This window comes from Haliotis cracherodii, unplaced genomic scaffold (genome assembly GCF_022045235.1).
Source record: "Haliotis cracherodii isolate W230 unplaced genomic scaffold, xgHalCrac1.p SCAF_1, whole genome shotgun sequence".
Lineage (NCBI taxonomy): Eukaryota > Metazoa > Mollusca > Gastropoda > Lepetellida > Haliotidae > Haliotis > Haliotis cracherodii.
The window spans coordinates 64,860,428-64,877,581 of record NW_027266264.1 but is presented as its reverse complement, the minus strand read 5'-3'; the positions used below and the strand labels follow the sequence as shown (position 1 = coordinate 64,877,581).

Sequence of the window (17,154 nt, the reverse complement as noted above, 5' to 3'; positions counted from 1 at the left end):
AACACATGACTTGCTTTTGTACATTGTATGTCTACATACCTGTTATCAGGGATATCACCCAGGCCGAAACTCTTTCTATTTTCAACTCCTATTTAAAACAAACCATATAAAAACTATAACAAAGTACTTCTAATTTGTTAACAGAAGTCGACCTAAAACTAGTCGAGCAGTTGCGGGTTCATCAAGATTATGTGTGGTGAAAGAAAGGTATTCTCCTTTATGGGTTTTCCATGGGCACAAAGAGGCTTACCATACTCCTTATTACACAAGCTGACTGAGAGCTTACACACCAGTCTGAGACCAGGTCGATTCTAGCTTATACAATGAACTTTGAATCAGTGCATTAATGAAGCATTAACAACATCAATAATCCACTGGAGTTAGGCTGCTTTACTGATTAGACACAATAAATAATTATTACGTTAAGAAGACATGAATATTCTCTTGGTAAAGTGTTCATAAAGTAATTGATTTTATCTATGAAAAAGTCTGTTTAATAGTTGATGCCATATTATGGGAAACATTGCCATTTTTTGCACTAATTAAGTAATGGAGTACACGGCTAAATGAAGCTATTGACATCTTTAAGTAAAACCTTAATGATCTAGGAACAAGCAGTTATTATCTAAAAGGTTTGAGATGAAAGCTAAGTGATGTTAACATTAGTTGAAATTTCAATAAATTCTAAATCACAGTCGTTTTTACAAGACTGAATAAGAGTTAGGCGAGTGAGAAATCAGAATGACTACTCAGAATATTCTGTAGCTATGGTTACCATATATTTGTAGTAAATACTGCAGCAGAGGATTCAGCAGAGATGAATAGTCTGCAGATTGTAGAACACTGTACACACAAAATGCATAATTAGAAAAATAATTTATTGTGTGTTCTGATTTGTCCAACAGTGGCCGGATGGATCCTTGATAAAACTGTGAAATCGGTGCTTACAGAGAAACTAAATGAAGAGATAAATAAATAAATAATAATTGACTCTTGCAATGCTACTGAGGCCTACTGAGAATCAAATCATGAATGTTTCATATCTGTTGAAATACTAGTATGGAATGTGCTGTACCGTATAAGCTGTATTAAGTGACCCACAAAAAAAGTATTAAAGGGGAAGTGTACACGCAAAAATCACTTTCTTTCTTTTTCTAAACAAAACTCAATTTTAGAATTAGTTAGTATCTGTGTTTGAAAATATACACTCATTTTTTTTCACAGTGAAAGTAGGAAGCTCACAACAGTACGAAAGTGATATGCCGTTATGAGGCCTTCGTTTTACGAGCAAAATAGGCCTGAGTTATCCCCCTTGGATTATGACGTAATTGGTGCCAATTCAACTGGGTGCCTGTCTATTCTCAACGCAAAAGATATCAAGGACCAGTTTGCGGTAAAACAACATGGTCTACGACACACTCCGGCGCAGTGGTGACTCAGCATAACACAATTCTGGCTGGCATCTGAGATGCTAGAATCACAAAACTGTACCTACACCACGTGAAGCGGCTCTAACAAAGCATGATGACGTCATAATGTTTATCAATTGGCACCAATGACGTCATATTGCAAGGGACATAAGCCATGGTGTTTTTGTTATGGAAATAGAACACTTGGTAAATGTGAAAAATATAAATCGTTTTAGTGCAATAAATATGTTAATTAAATATGATGTTTTTATATTTTTGTCTATGACACTTCTATGTTAACACTTTTAATGTGGAAAAAGTACAAGAAAAAATGGTTCATTTCCATGTGAACTTGCCCTTTAACATGATGCTGTATGAAATAATTATCTTTTTGGAAGAAAGGACAAATAATTAACTTTGGGAGTTGTCTGTGTCCCATACAGGTGATACTGTCAGAGGGCGTCAGGGACATTAAGACTTTAGTACCTGGGAGGTGTTTTCATCTATCATGGAATATGGCAACCATTAAATTTAAATGTCACTTTACAATAGCTTAGTACCACAATGGTAAATTCTCCTCATCCATGTTCAATTAACATGCTTTCTGGGCCTTTATTTATGGAACAAACAAGCAATGTGAGAGAATATTAATTTGAAGAACAAAAAAAGAACAAATAAAAAGGATATAATAATAAAAAGAACAAAATAATTACTGAATGTAGATAACGTCTGAGATTTATATCTTTCTTAGTATTTATGTTTTTCGGTTTAAAATTACGACAGATGAACCATATTGTCAGTTAATAATGAATACGTACCTATACACACACACAAAGTATTTTTGATTGAACCATGTATCCTTTGGCCTGTATGATACATCTGGCACCGTGGTACCAATCTGACCAATCTTCCAGGTTGACCCAGTCTTATGCACTTTGGTTAAAATGTGCCACAGAAAAATCAAGTGTGTTTATCCTGACGCAACATAACTGCACCTAATTTCATTCAAATATAGTGTTTTTTTCTGTCTGTGGTATTGAAATCTGTTAATGGTCTGACTACTTTGCTTCATAAATTTCCTAAAGATTTAGGCCACAATTCACGAATGAAAGAGCCGCGCTGCTTTCCTTGACCTTTCTGACCTTGCCATGTATGAATCTCATTGGTTGACTAATACCGTTGTGGGCAAATAAGATTGGCGATCTGGGACACTTGCTAACTTTTTGCCAATCAATTGTTTAAAAAAATCACATGATACATTCTCTACTGGCCTTACTTGCACCAACTAGCCATCCTGTGACCCTGCTAGCACTCAACTAGCCATCCTGTGACCTTACTAGCTCCATTAGCCATCCTGTGACCTTACTAGCACCAACTAGCCATCCTGTGACCTTACTAGCACCAACTAGCCATCCTGTGACCTTACTAGCACCAACTAGCCATTCTGTGACCTTACTAGCACCAACTAGCCATCCTGTGACCTTACTAGCACCAACCAGCCATTCTGTGACCTTACTAGCACCAACTAGCCATCCTGTGAACTTACTTGAACCAACTAGCCATCAAGTGACCTTACTAGCTCCATTAGCCATCCTGTGACCTTATTAGCACCAATTAGCCATCCTGTGACCTTACTAGCACCAACTAGCCATTCTGTGACCTTACTAGCACCAACTAGCCATTCTGTGACCTTACTAGCACCAACTAGCCATCCTGTGACCTTACTTGCACCAACTAGCCATCCTGTGACCTTACTTGCACCAACTAGCCATCCTGTGACCTTACTAGCACCAACTGGCCATCCTGTGACCTTACTAGCACCAACTAGCCATTCTGTGACCTTACTAGCACCATCTAGCAATCCCGTGACCCATTATGCACCTGTCTCAGAAGAACTTGTGCTATTGGTGTGATGACTAATCAAACTGTCAACTCATTTGTGACAAATGTCTTATTCCCTCAGTGGCACAAGCCAACAATCTCCCTGTCAGCATCCCCCCTGTCACTGATTCTGATACTCTTTAGCCATGATCTTATCAGTTGTTCTCCTGCTCCAGTGAAGCAGGCATGGGCAAGCTGGTCCGAGTTTGTTTACTTTAGGCCACTGATGGCATGGGCCAGCTTGACACTCAAGGATTGGAACATAACACTCCAAGACAAAACAGTGAAACTACAGTGACCAAATCAACTCTTTTGAGAAAAAGGTTTGGAAGTAATAACTGATAAAGTGTCTTTTCACTGGAAACTGTCATCCCTTAAACAATGTTTGAGTTAGGTTCAATATGGTAAGCATTTATATATAGCAATTAGGCAATTCATTCACCATTACTAATGATAGTAGTTTTGGGTTAGGCTAATACTTAGGTATGTTAGTAGACTAACGCTTAGTCTCTGAAAATATATAATTATGATAGAAACCAATAACTCCAATAAATTGAAAAAGAGCCACACTAAGATGAGAGAAACAGCTTTTGGAAAATTTTAGACTCGCTTCATTTTTTGGGGCTATTGCATTACAGTAAGGGGATAGCAGAAAAAAACTAATAAGGTTCAGGTTCTGTGTGTGGCAGACTAGTGTTTTAGTAGTATTTTGTTTAACTTGCTCTTTTAGTGAAAAATTGAAAAAGGATTTATACCTGGAGCAAATTTTTAATATGTTTGCCACTACAAATAATGTTTAAAACTGTTTGACTGCCGCTCCATATTATTAAATGGAGATTTGTGCCACAATAACTTCCACAAAATCCAACGTAGACATGTAAAATGGTTTCCTCTAACCTTTTTGAGAATAATATGACGTGTAAAATGTTAAACTTTATAGTTAGTGGGTTTTATAGGTAGCGAACAGAGTTTTGTGGGGATTGGGGTGCATTTAGCTGTTCCTCACTTTGAGGATTTCAGTGCCCCTTGTATCACTAATACCCCGTTCAGATGCACCTGTTTACATATGTGTGTATCATTACACACATGTGTGTATCCTTGTCATGTGAACGCGTTTACACATGTGTGTATATTTACCCCAGGAGCAAATTTGCATCATGTCTTGACCAGGTGCAAAAGTTAAATTGCACATGTGTTAATTTGCACTGTATGTAAATCTTTTCATGTGAACGCATAGCAAAATATACACATGTGCATTTACTTGTAAAAAGGGACAGAGCTGATGATTAATTCTTACACACTTGTTACATTACACCGGAAATCCTCCAGACATCAGCGTCATCATTTCTATTTAAAGCCCAGATGTCTGCAGACCATCTCACTTGGTTTTTTAAGCTTCTCATTTGAGTGGTAAGTGTGACAGCTCGAAGATGCTGAAGAGACGAGGGATGTCATGGGATGATGATGAAACTATGGCGCTTTTGAATATTTGGCAAGAACTTCATGCGTAAGTTGTCATACCATTCCCTTTCATCATCGGATGTCCCACCAAGGGACTGACGATCATTTGTGCAGAGAAACCAATGACGCTTGAGAAACCAATGATGAAAGTCGCACACAATTTGTATGGCAGCTCTCTTCTCATATGCTTTCGATAATAGAGTAACCTGTCCATCTTGAACCTCGTGAAGTGAGTGATGGATTTATTAAAAGTACAGATTCTAGTATTTTTGGGGTTGAGTCCCATCCTGGATTCAATTCTTCAAAATGTTGATAAACATCAAGCGAAGACAAAATCCGGGAAATCAGGACACTCTGATTGAAAGACTTGGGCATTCAAATGGAAAGCCCGGGATTTCAAGGACCTTCACTACCTTAGAGTTTTATCAACAAAATAAAGGCCCCCAAAAATAGGACATGATGACGTCACTACAGGTTTATAGATCTGGTCTAATCCACTATCAGAGAGCATGACCAGTGTATATAATAGTGAAACCATTCACTGATTATTAACAGCTGAACACTCCAACCGTCCAAAAACTGTCACATTACCCATTAATACTGACAGAAGACTTCATTAGCATAACAATTGGGCATCCATAATCACACAGAATTATTGACAAAATATTGGAAGTTACTATTTCTGATCTACAAGAATGGTTCCTGAATAAAGATGAGATATAGACTATGCATAATGAAGTAATTAGTAATTCTGTCAGTTAGCTGTGAGTGAGTGAGTGAGTGAGTGAGTGAGTGGCTGGGTGGGTGTTTGGGTGTTTGGGTTTTGGGTGTTTGAGTGTTTGAGAGTGAGTGATTGAGTGTATGAGTGTTTGAGTGTATGAGTGTTTGAGTGAGTGAGTGTTTGAGTGTTTGAGTGAGTGAGTGTGTGAGTGAGTGAGTGAGTGTTTGAGTGAGTGAGTGAGTGTTTGAGTGAGTGAGTGTTTGAGCGAGTGAGTGTTTGAGTGAGTGAGTGAGTGTTTGAGTGAGTGAGTGTTTGAGAGTGATTGTTTAAGTGGGTGTGGATGTGTGGGTGTTTGAGTGTGTGTGGATGTGTGAGTGTTTGAGTGTGTGTGGATGTGTGGGTGTTTGAGTGTGTGGATGTGTGAGTGTTTGAGAGTGTGTGGATGTGTGGGTGTTTGAGTGTGTGTGGATGTGTGGGTGTTTGAGTGTGTGTGGATGTGTGGGTGTTTGAGTGTGTGTGGATGTGTGGGTGTTTGAGTGTGTGTGGATGTGTGGGTGTTTGAGTGTGTGTGGATGTGTGGATGTGTGGGCCGTCATGCAAGTGAGTGACTTGCGCTATAGTACTCACACACTGCTGTAGCTCGCAGTATTGGAGCAGCCTGCAATAAGCCAACGTGGACCAAGCAGACACATGAATGATAGCAAGCGTACCAATTAACCTTTCAGAATGCAATCACCTTTGCCCAGCCAAATCACACTTTATAATTCATACTCTATCAGCCCTTTCGACTATTGGGCATTTTCTCTAATTCCAGTGGTAAAATTAAGATGGGATGTCATTCACCATTTATAACAGATCTGATTGGCTTTTTTTTTACATAAAATGGCAAATTTGTTTTGTCATGACCAGTGGTAGTATATATCTTCAGCAACCCATGCTTGCCGTAAAAGCCGACTGTGCTTGTCGTAAGACGCGACTAACAGGATCAGGTGGTTAGGCTTGCTGACTTGGTTGATGCATGTCATCAATCCAAATTGCGTGGATCAATGCTCATGATATCAATCACTGGATTGTCTGGTCCAATCTCAATTATTTACAGACAACCGTCATATAGGTGGAATATTGCTGAGTGTGGGGTAAAAACAACAAAACAACCAGCCAGGATAGGGAACCCATTGAACTCATGTATAGGGAACCCTTTTTACACCAGGATAGGGAGATCCATTGTACTCCAGGATAGGGAGATCCATTGTACTCCAGGATAGGGAACCCTTTGTACCACAGGATAGGGAGATCCATTGTACTACAGGATAGGGAACCCTTTGTACTACAGGATAGGGAGATCCATTGTACTACAGGATAGAGAACCCATTGTACTCCAGGATAGGGAGATCCATTGTACTACAGGATAGGGAGATCCATTGTACTACAGGATAGGGAACCCTTTGTACTACAGGATAAGGAGATCCATTGTACTACAGGATAGGGAACCCTTTGTACTACAGGATAGGGAGATCCATTATACTCCAAGATAGGGAACCCTTTGTACTACAGGATAGGGAGATCCATTGTACTACAGGACAGGGAGATCCATTGTACTCCAGGATAGGGAGATCCATTGTACTCCAGGATGGGGAGGTCCATTGTACTCCAGGATGGAGAGATCCATTGTACTCCAGGGTAGGGAGATCCATTGTACTCCAGGATAGGGAACCCTTTGTACTACAGGATAGGGAGATCCATTGTACTCCAGGATGGGGAGATCCATTGTACTCCAGGGTAGGAAACCCATTGTACTCCAGGATAGGGAACCCATTGTACTCCAGGATAGGGAGATCCATTGTACTCCAGGGTAGGGAACCCATTGTACTCCAGGATAGGGAACCCATTGTACTCCAGGGTAGGGAACCCATTGTACTCCAGGATAGGGAACCCATTGTACTCCAGGATAGGGAGATCCATTGTACACCAGGATAGGGAGATCCATTGTACTCCAGGATAGGGAGATCCATTGTACTCCAGGATAGGGAACCCTTTGTACCACAGGATAGGGAGATCCATTGTACTACAGGATAGGGAACCCTTTGTACTACAGGATAGGGAGATCCATTGTACTACAGGATAGAGAACCCATTGTACTCCAGGATAGGGAGATCCATTGTACTACAGGATAGGGAGATCCATTGTACTACAGGATAGGGAACCCTTTGTACTACAGGATAAGGAGATCCATTGTACTACAGGATAGGGAACCCTTTGTACTACAGGATAGGGAGATCCATTATACTCCAAGATAGGGAACCCTTTGTACTACAGGATAGGGAGATCCATTGTACTACAGGACAGGGAGATCCATTGTACTCCAGGATAGGGAGATCCATTGTACTCCAGGATAGGGAGATCCATTGTACTCCAGGATGGGGAGATCCATTGTACTCCAGGGTAGGAAACCCATTGTACTCCAGGATAGGGAACCCATTGTACTCCAGGATAGGGAGATCCATTGTACTCCAGGGTAGGGAACCCATTGTACTCCAGGATAGGGAACCCATTGTACTCCAGGGTAGGGAACCCATTGTACTCCAGGATAGGGAACCCATTGTACTCCAGGATAGGGAGATCCATTGTACACCAGGATAGGGAGATCCATTGTACTCCAGGATAGGGAGATCCATTGTACTCCAGGATAGGGAACCCTTTGTACCACAGGATAGGGAGATCCATTGTACTACAGGATAGGGAACCCTTTGTACTACAGGATAGGGAGATCCATTGTACTACAGGATAGAGACTCCATTGTACTCCAGGATAGGGAGATCCATTGTACTACAGGATAGGGAGATCCATTGTACTACAGGATAGGGAACCCTTTGTACTACAGGATAAGGAGATCCATTGTACTACAGGATAGGGAACCCTTTGTACTACATGATAGGGAGATCCATTATACTCCAAGATAGGGAACCCTTTGTACTACAGGATAGGGAGATCCATTGTACTACAGGACAGGGAGATCCATTGTACTCCAGGATAGGGAGATCCATTGTACTCCAGGATGGGGAGGTCCATTGTACTCCAGGATGGAGAGATCCATTGTACTCCAGGGTAGGGAGATCCATTGTACTCCAGGATAGGGAACCCTTTGTACTACAGGATAGGGAGATCCATTGTACTCCAGGATGGGGAGATCCATTGTACTCCAGGGTAGGAAACCCATTGTACTCCAGGATAGGGAACCCATTGTACTCCAGGATAGGGAGATCCATTGTACTCCAGGGTAGGGAACCCATTGTACTCCAGGATAGGGAACCCATTGTACTCCAGGGTAGGGAACCCATTGTACTCCAGGATAGGGAACCCATTGTACTCCAGGATAGGGAGATCCATTGTACTACAGGATAGGGAGATCCATTGTACTCGAAGATAGGGAACCCTTTGTACTACAGGATAGGGAGATCCATTGTACTACAGGATAGGGAGATCCATTGTACTCCAAGATAGGGAACCCTTTGTACTACAGGATAGGGAGATCCATTGTACTACAGGATAGGGAGATCCATTTTACTCCAGGGTAGGGAACCCATGGTATTCCAGGATGGGGAGATCCATTGTACTCCAGGATGGGGAGATCCATTGTACTCCAGGGTAGGGAACCCATTGTACTCCAGGATGGGGAGATCCATTGTACTCCAGTATAGGGAACCCATTGTACTACAGGATAGGGAACCCATTGTACTCCAGGATAGGGAGATCCTTTGTACTCCAGGATTGGGAGATCCATTGTACTCCAGGATGGGGAGATCCATTGTATTCCAGGATAGGGAGACTGACATTTCAACTCCTTTTAGATGGTTCATAGAAGAGTTAATAGATGGATGGACAAATGGACCTTTGGTCAGATGACCTGAAAATGTTTTTCAAAGACTTAAAGTGTACTGATGTTCAATTAAGCAGAATATGCTCTATTGAGATTGTTTTTCACAAAATTACATTGAAAATAATTCAAAATATAACTTCAAATTCTGCCTGGCAATTTAATAATTCTTTGCACAAGTTTTTGTGAAATGTTTTTCATTCCCATTAGAGATGTCCATTCGTTTGAAGGAGAGAAGTTTACGACTTTCTGTTGTGACCCCAATGTGCAGCAATACTGCATACACTGCACATAAATGCACAATAACACTGATCAGTCTGTGAAACAATATTATCCAAATCATCATTAATTTTTTTTAAAAACTTCAGTAATCAATATATCTGTAACACCCCTGTTACTCTTGTCTTTGAACACACAACAAAACCTATAATACTCTGATATCACTGTCAGAAATAACAATTACAACAGCCATTCAAACATTGCATAAACTTCATGTCAATAATCCTTACACAATTTAAAACACTACTTTACCATATCCCTTCACGCCAGCTCTATATGAAAACACAAGGGCATTATGACAGATTTCATAACGCTGTAACAGGCTTACACTCCACTCCTTACTATGTGACCAAGCGAGGATAAACCAAATACATATCCCTTAACAGAACAATGGAGATTTCCACAGCTATTGTTACTGGACCTTACACTGTATGGTACCACTGTAGTCAGGCATGTCCAAAGCAACAGGGATATATATGACTGTAATATTTCACAGGTGTTATGGCAGCAACTGTTGCCATACTGCTTCTATTATTAAACTGATTTCAGAAGAAAAAGGTATTTGGTTAAAATCCTGAACATATATTTCATGTTTATGACCAATGTTTTTATGTCTGATTTTACAGATTTGTTCACTTAACCATGGTTAGTACATGGGGAAATATAAAAACATAAAAAACATCATTTAGATTTATTATTTAAACTTTAAATTTGAATATATTGCCATGGCAGTAGTGTCAGTTAGGCAGAACTCACCAAATGTATTCAAAATTTCCTGAATAAATAAAACTGTTATTTATATTTGTTTTTCTCCTTCAAATATATGTAAACAATTTGAAATTAAACATGTCTTCATAAACAGAAAAGATCATTCCTATATAGAGTGCAGTGTAACAAATATTACCCTTGACTTTAAATGAAGGTGATCAGTAGAGAATTATATTTTTTTTAATAAAAGTTATCCAAGGTGCAAGATTTTTGCACTTTTAATTCTTCAAGGCCAATATCTTTCCGTATATATCCTTCTCCAAAGACGTGCCAATAACTCCACCCTTGATTCCATGTATTGTTAGTGTGACCGTCTCGTCAGACAACCAGAGAGTGAGTTTAGTCAACTAAACATATGTTCTGTCTCCATGTGACAATACATGTGGTGATAGTTTCAAGTTGAGAAAGTCTGGTTGTTATTGGCGCTATTTGTCGTACATTAATTATCTGTATAATGTAGTCTCACTGATCTCAGCTGACAGTATGGCATAACTGGTATATACAAAGTCATTTTTAATAACAGAAACCACCCAAAAAACCATCCCATATTAGGCTATTGAGAGTGATAGCAGGTCTTTGAAAGACATTTAGAAGGGATACACATAAGGAAGAGAATATATGGAGGTCAACTTCTTTAATATGAGGAACACAACGTTTTGGAGAATATGCTTACTGTGACGTGATGAAGGAATAAGCATACACTCCGAAATATCACCTGATGAAGGAGTAAGCATATACTCCGAAACGTTGTGTTCCTCATAATAAAGAAGTTGATATCCATATACATGTATTCTCTTCCTTGAGAGTGATATTGCTCATGATCTTTTTCTCAGTCAAGTTCATTTTTTCTCTAAAATAGAGAAACAACTAAATGCAGTAATGCTGTTGTACGTGGCCTACGGTTTATGCCCTGTGGTTTCTGAGAAGGACATTTCCATAATTTGAACTTGTTTGATTCAATATGTATACAACATTGATTTAAATGTCATGATGTTAATGTCATGATGTTAATCACAAGCATTAACAGACGAATGGTGACAAACGGGTAGCCACATGATCATATCACTCACTCCAACTGTCAGCCTTTACTCCACATGTACTTAATGCATTTGATATTTCAGAAGGCACGATCATATAGCTTCTAGTCCTCTTGTTGAGTTGTTTCGGCAGGGTGTCTTTGGTTTAGTTGTATACAATAGAGACAATAGGGTTGGCGGATTAAATGGTTAGGGTCTGATAACTTGAAACATGTAACATCTATGGGCACATCAGCTGAGAGAATAGAGTTCATTGTCTGCTCCAGACATGCACTGAAAACATTCTCACCCCACAGGCGTGTATGTTACAGTCAATGTGTCAAGTCAGTCAATATGTAACATGTGATTCACTCAGGCAGTTTACAAAATGTCTAAATATTTAAGTCATTTTATAAATTGACTGACAAATATGTCCATTTATTTGACTGCGACTAAAAATTATTAACGGGTAATAAGATCAAAAGGGCCTAAGAACATCAAAACAGATTAATTATGTCCTGATTAGAACTACCAAAATAAAACAAACATGCATTGACTTTCATTTTCTCTTAATCTCATCATTGGGTGATGAAAGGCAACATACAAATGTTGGCAATTCATTATCATAATAAAATAAATGGAAAATAATTGTGAAATGACTAAAACATTCAGGTGTTTTGTATATTGCCTCAGGGAAAATTTCATTCATTTTATACACTGACTCTCACATGTATAGATGATTCATTGGTAACTAAGTAAGTCAAGGGTGCCAATGACATTATTATCTATGTAATGACATGGTTCAAGGTCTTGGGCTCTGTAGGGAACACAAAGAAATCATGTTTATTTTAAAAAAAGGACTTGATGTATTCTTCTTGGTGGAATTATAAATTTAATCCCAATAACACACCTATACAGATGTCTTTGTACTGGTGTCACACTTGGAGATATAGAGAATCTCACCCAAGTGTCTTTTGATATCAAATATATCAACACAAGTTGATAAAAGTGGGAAAACTCCGAGGCTTGCCGAGGATTTTTGCCACTTTTATCAACGAGTGTTGATATATTTGATATCAAAAGACACGAGGGTGAGATTTTATTTATCATCCAACGTCATTCTTTCAACTTTTTCAATTTGTAGACAGTAATTAGCAGTGTCTTCAGTGTAAAAAGTACTGAAAACAGCTTCAGTAGCAGAGCCATTAGTGATGTCATTTGATTGTGACGTCATGGTAACCAGTGACGTCACAATGGTCTGCAAACCATTGTGATGTAATTTCATTGGAGCGATATCTACAGTGTAGATATCGCTTGATCTCATCCAAGCGATATCTCCTGTGGGAGCCAGTTTTGGATGATAAAAGACATTTCTACCCCAGCATTTTGTATAGTACATATTGTGGGGCAAATTGTATTACTGTATTCATTTATCTTAGATCATATCAGGTGATTTAGAAATAATACAGACAAATGTTTCATTATAAAAGACGTCCATTTTTCCATCTGAGAACATATCATAGAAGTGATTATGGAATGAAAATTATTTAAACAATTGTTACTGTATTTGATGTAATACGAGCGGAGGGCACTGTCAAAATTATTAATAGGGGGCCCTTATTAAAATAAAATTTTGATGGAAAAAAAAAAGAGCTTAAAGATTGTAAATTTCATGGTTCATGCTGACAGCCTAAACTGATACAAAAGAAAAGTCTGTGCGTATTATACACAACAGATATATTTTTCCAGAATTTAATTGCCCATAATTAAGGGTGCATATAACACACAAGGGCGTATTATACACAAATAAATAAGTCTTCTGTATATTGATCAATAGGAAGGGGTGCTAATTGGGATTGTTAACTAGCCAGTGTATTAGCAAATATCGCCGTGGGCGCTTATTAGAGCGGGATGCTTATTACGTCGAACACGGTATACCAAAATGACAGTTTTAGCAGGAAACTCTTCATCATGATCCTTATGTCAACATGTCACATGATCACTCAGTGTTTCCTCCCAGATATATACGAATTAAATTATAAAGATGAGTGTATGTTTTTTTGCACCACAATCAGCACTATTCCAATAAAAGTCGGAATAATATGCCTAGTTCAGCAATGGATCCATGATTATTGAACAGATGTGTATTAATTCCCACACCACTGTTTTATGTACTCAAATCTACTAAATATGTTTAAACTTGTGTCAAATCTGCATACACTATTGTGTACCGTCTCACGACCTTACTATCAAGGTATGTATCATATCACAACACAGTGTACACAAACACAAACAAGCTGGAGAAACTGACATGGCAATGATATATCTAGACCTGATTACAGACATCTGGACATATTGGGTCCTACGGCTGCAGCTATTAAGGAAAAATTCCCAAAGAGGAATTAAACATTTCCTATAACATATCTATAACTATAACTATAACTGAGGATTTAACGTGCGCTTTCCACATGTGGAGATGTAAAATGATATATTCTGCGTTTCACACACAGGGTTGCACTTATACTATTGGGGGGAAAAAAGCGTTAAGAATAATTAAAGAAGTGCAACCAAAAACAATATAAACGTTCACTGTACCTAATCTAAAAAAGCTAGGGGGAGGGGGGGTTTGGCTGAGTGGGATTGGGGTATAATAAAACATATAATAATATGGAAAAATTTGGGCTTGGGTTGGAGGGGGGGCAAGCGTTTCACAGATAATAGGAGTCAGGACAATTATAGAGGAAGGACCTTTAATTCCTCGTTTGACAATATTGCACTGAATGCAATGCTAAAATTCAATGTTAAAATACCTCTGAAGTAAGGTAAGTAATAACTTTTAAATAATCTCCATTTTGAACACAGTAAAAACTTTTTACTAATTTGCCAACCAAGGGCACTCAGTTTGAAATGTTTTAAACCCTGCATGGCTTCACATGGAAGGTGTCGCCAGCCCTCCTCTCGCCCTCACCTCCACATCCACAACTTGAACTCTTTGTACAGTTTCAACTGGCTTCTTCCGTACCGTCATGAAATGTTAGGTATCAGCTAAATTCTCTGAGTCATGGTATCTGGGGCTATAACTTCATTGGAATGATTCTATTTCACCACCGAACATAGTTTTTCTTCAAATGAAAATTACTTATATGAGAAAACCTATATTTCTTTTGTAGCCATACAAAGCCAATGTATACCTGTTTGGTCTTTAGCAAATGACCTTGGAGAGAGTGATCACTAACGAACAGACTGTATTCATGAAAGTTTGCGTCGGCAACCTAGACCAAAATAAATAACTAATCAAGAATCCCTCTAGTGTTGGCCGAGAATCTGATAAGTTTGATTTATACACAGTTAAACAGTCACAGTGTTAATGCATAGCAGAATTCCATTATTCCCACCAGGTCTTATTCAAGCAGAATATAAACATGTTTCATATTACAAACCTTCAAAAATATCAAAAATATAATATTTGTATATAATCACGACATCAAAAATATAACTGAGAACCTCAAGAGCAATTAATTGTACAGAAATGTAAAAATAGTTCTTATAACATTTTTCACTGATAACATCAAATTGCATACAGACCACACAAAAATGAATATAGCTCAAAATAACAAACCTTGTCACACTTCCAAGCCTCATTTAATGTTACTGATGATTCGTTACTGATTATTCGTTCAACAGTTTTTGCACAAGTTCAGCCATACACAAGCATGTATCTCCAGCGTGCCTCAATATCTCCCTTGCCCGTCCCCAGCCGAGGTACAAGCTCCCTGTAGGCTGTGTTATCCTGGTCCAGTCTTCACTAATCTAACAATGCTGTCAAGAGATTTGCCAGATTACCACTTATAGCGGATTTATCTGCTTATGACGCAGGTACCTTTTTTCTGAGTGGCCTATCTGAGGCTTGCCCTCATAGGGCAACCAGGGGATTGTTGGGGGGATTTCGCCAAGTAATCTCTACCTGACAAACATGTCAAAAGAATTCATGAGGAAGCATAAAAAAAGTGTACCCATTTCGGTACTCACTGTTATTGTCTGTGTTACAGATGACGAGCTTGGACAATGTTGCTTGTCAAGGCTGAAAATATAATAATACTTTCCTTGTACAGTCATGTGGGGTTTGCAAATCTTATTTAATTTTCAATCTTTTAAATTCGATATTAAGAATTCATTGATCTCAGTATAAAAAATGGGAAAAACTGTGAATTGGATGCAATGAATGTTGTTTTATGCCAGCAATGTTCCAGATATGTTTGGTGGGTGAGTGAGTAAGTTAGGTTTAATGCTGCTTTCAAAAATAGTTCACTTATATTTTTCATGTCATCTAAAGGAGTGACTACAGAACAGGGTGATGCAGGTGACAGACTCACAGGTAACAGACAGGAATGGTGGTGACAAATCAAGAATAATAAAGAGGGCAAATCTGTGAAATCAGTGGATCCTGGCACAACTAAGGGATGCAACTCTGCACAGGGAATTGTAGTACCTAATTGGCCACAGAAGTATTAATTTTAACACCTTTTGACAGAGATTGAGACTTCAGAACATCAGATTTAGTAAAATTTTATCCCATGCAAGAATAGGTTTAATAATCGTAACTGTTAATAGAAAAATCTGCAACATCTTACATGTCTTAGGTAGTTTATTAATTACTTTATACAGAATTATTCTACAAATTGTGATAGATCTATATATGGGAATAGGATTAATAAATTATTTCAAGTGGACTATGAAAAAATAAATAAATATATAAATATATAAAAAAGACGATAAGGAAATATACTTTGATTTTTCGAAGCAGACAGACCACACACTGGCAATACGCTGGTAAATGCGATGTGTGTCACTTTAATAGGCGACTGTTCGTAGGGGGCCGATTTACACCTGCTACCGGCGTTCAGCTGGTCCGATGTGTAAGCCATATATTAACGCTAAAATAAAGAATATTGTCCACTTACAATTTTATAACTGACGGTCCATCAAAGACAAACGTTACAATCCGGAAAGTCACGGAAATCACAATTCAAGCCCCTGACCACTTGGTTGCTGAGGAAGCTGCTGCTAGGTTGATATGCAAATTAGCATCATCGCGACCTACTTCCGTTTGGACGTAAGGCAGGATATACCATTTAATATCATTGTGAATTAAAAGGAACAAGTCTCTCGGAATCGAACATGTTTATTATTTCGTATATTCAAATGAAAAAGGATTTTTCTATTTATCGCGCTTCGATAATTAGCACAAAAACATTAATTCCGGTAATTTAGAGAAACAGTTACTCCCTTGTGAAAAATATGATGGGAAATATAACACGAAATATGATTCTTTACAATCGCCAAAGTAATGGGCACGATAATAGTATGACTTTTATAACAGAATACCCTTATACCCTTAATGATGTTTCAAAAATCCAAGAAGTTCCCGGTGTAAAGGCTCTGAATCCTGAAGCGGGGAAGCGTGAAAATATTCAGGATTTTATTATCTCCGAGGAATCAGAAGATGGTGCGGAAGGTCTCAAGTAACTGTTTCTACGATGAAACTTCGGGGAACGTACTTTAAGAAAACTACCGATATACAATCCCGGCACCGACGATGCTGTTCCAGAGGGGGGGGGGGGGGGGGGGGGGGGGGGGGGGGCACGGGTGGCCTTGTTGTCTAAGGTGCGTCCCTTGGGCACGCCAGAAACCTATGATGGTGGGTTCGAATCCCGATTATGTTTCTAGGTTTGTCAGCACCGTGCT

General features: G+C 38.8%; 1 protein-coding gene across 1 annotated transcript in view; it reads right to left on the bottom strand.

The window, feature by feature from the left end:
* LOC139457661 (sodium/potassium/calcium exchanger 2-like) overlaps nucleotides 1-16,441 on the bottom strand; it is an 80,397-nt gene extending 63,956 nt beyond the window's left edge. Inside the window, exons 1-2 of the mRNA XM_071239049.1 lie at nucleotides 16,371-16,441; nucleotides 15,439-15,490 (exon numbers count right to left, since the gene is read on the bottom strand). The gene's annotated coding sequence lies outside the window, so the exon portion shown is untranslated. The remainder of the gene's footprint in view (nucleotides 1-15,438; nucleotides 15,491-16,370) is intronic.
* Nucleotides 16,442-17,154: the final 713 nt, after the last annotated feature.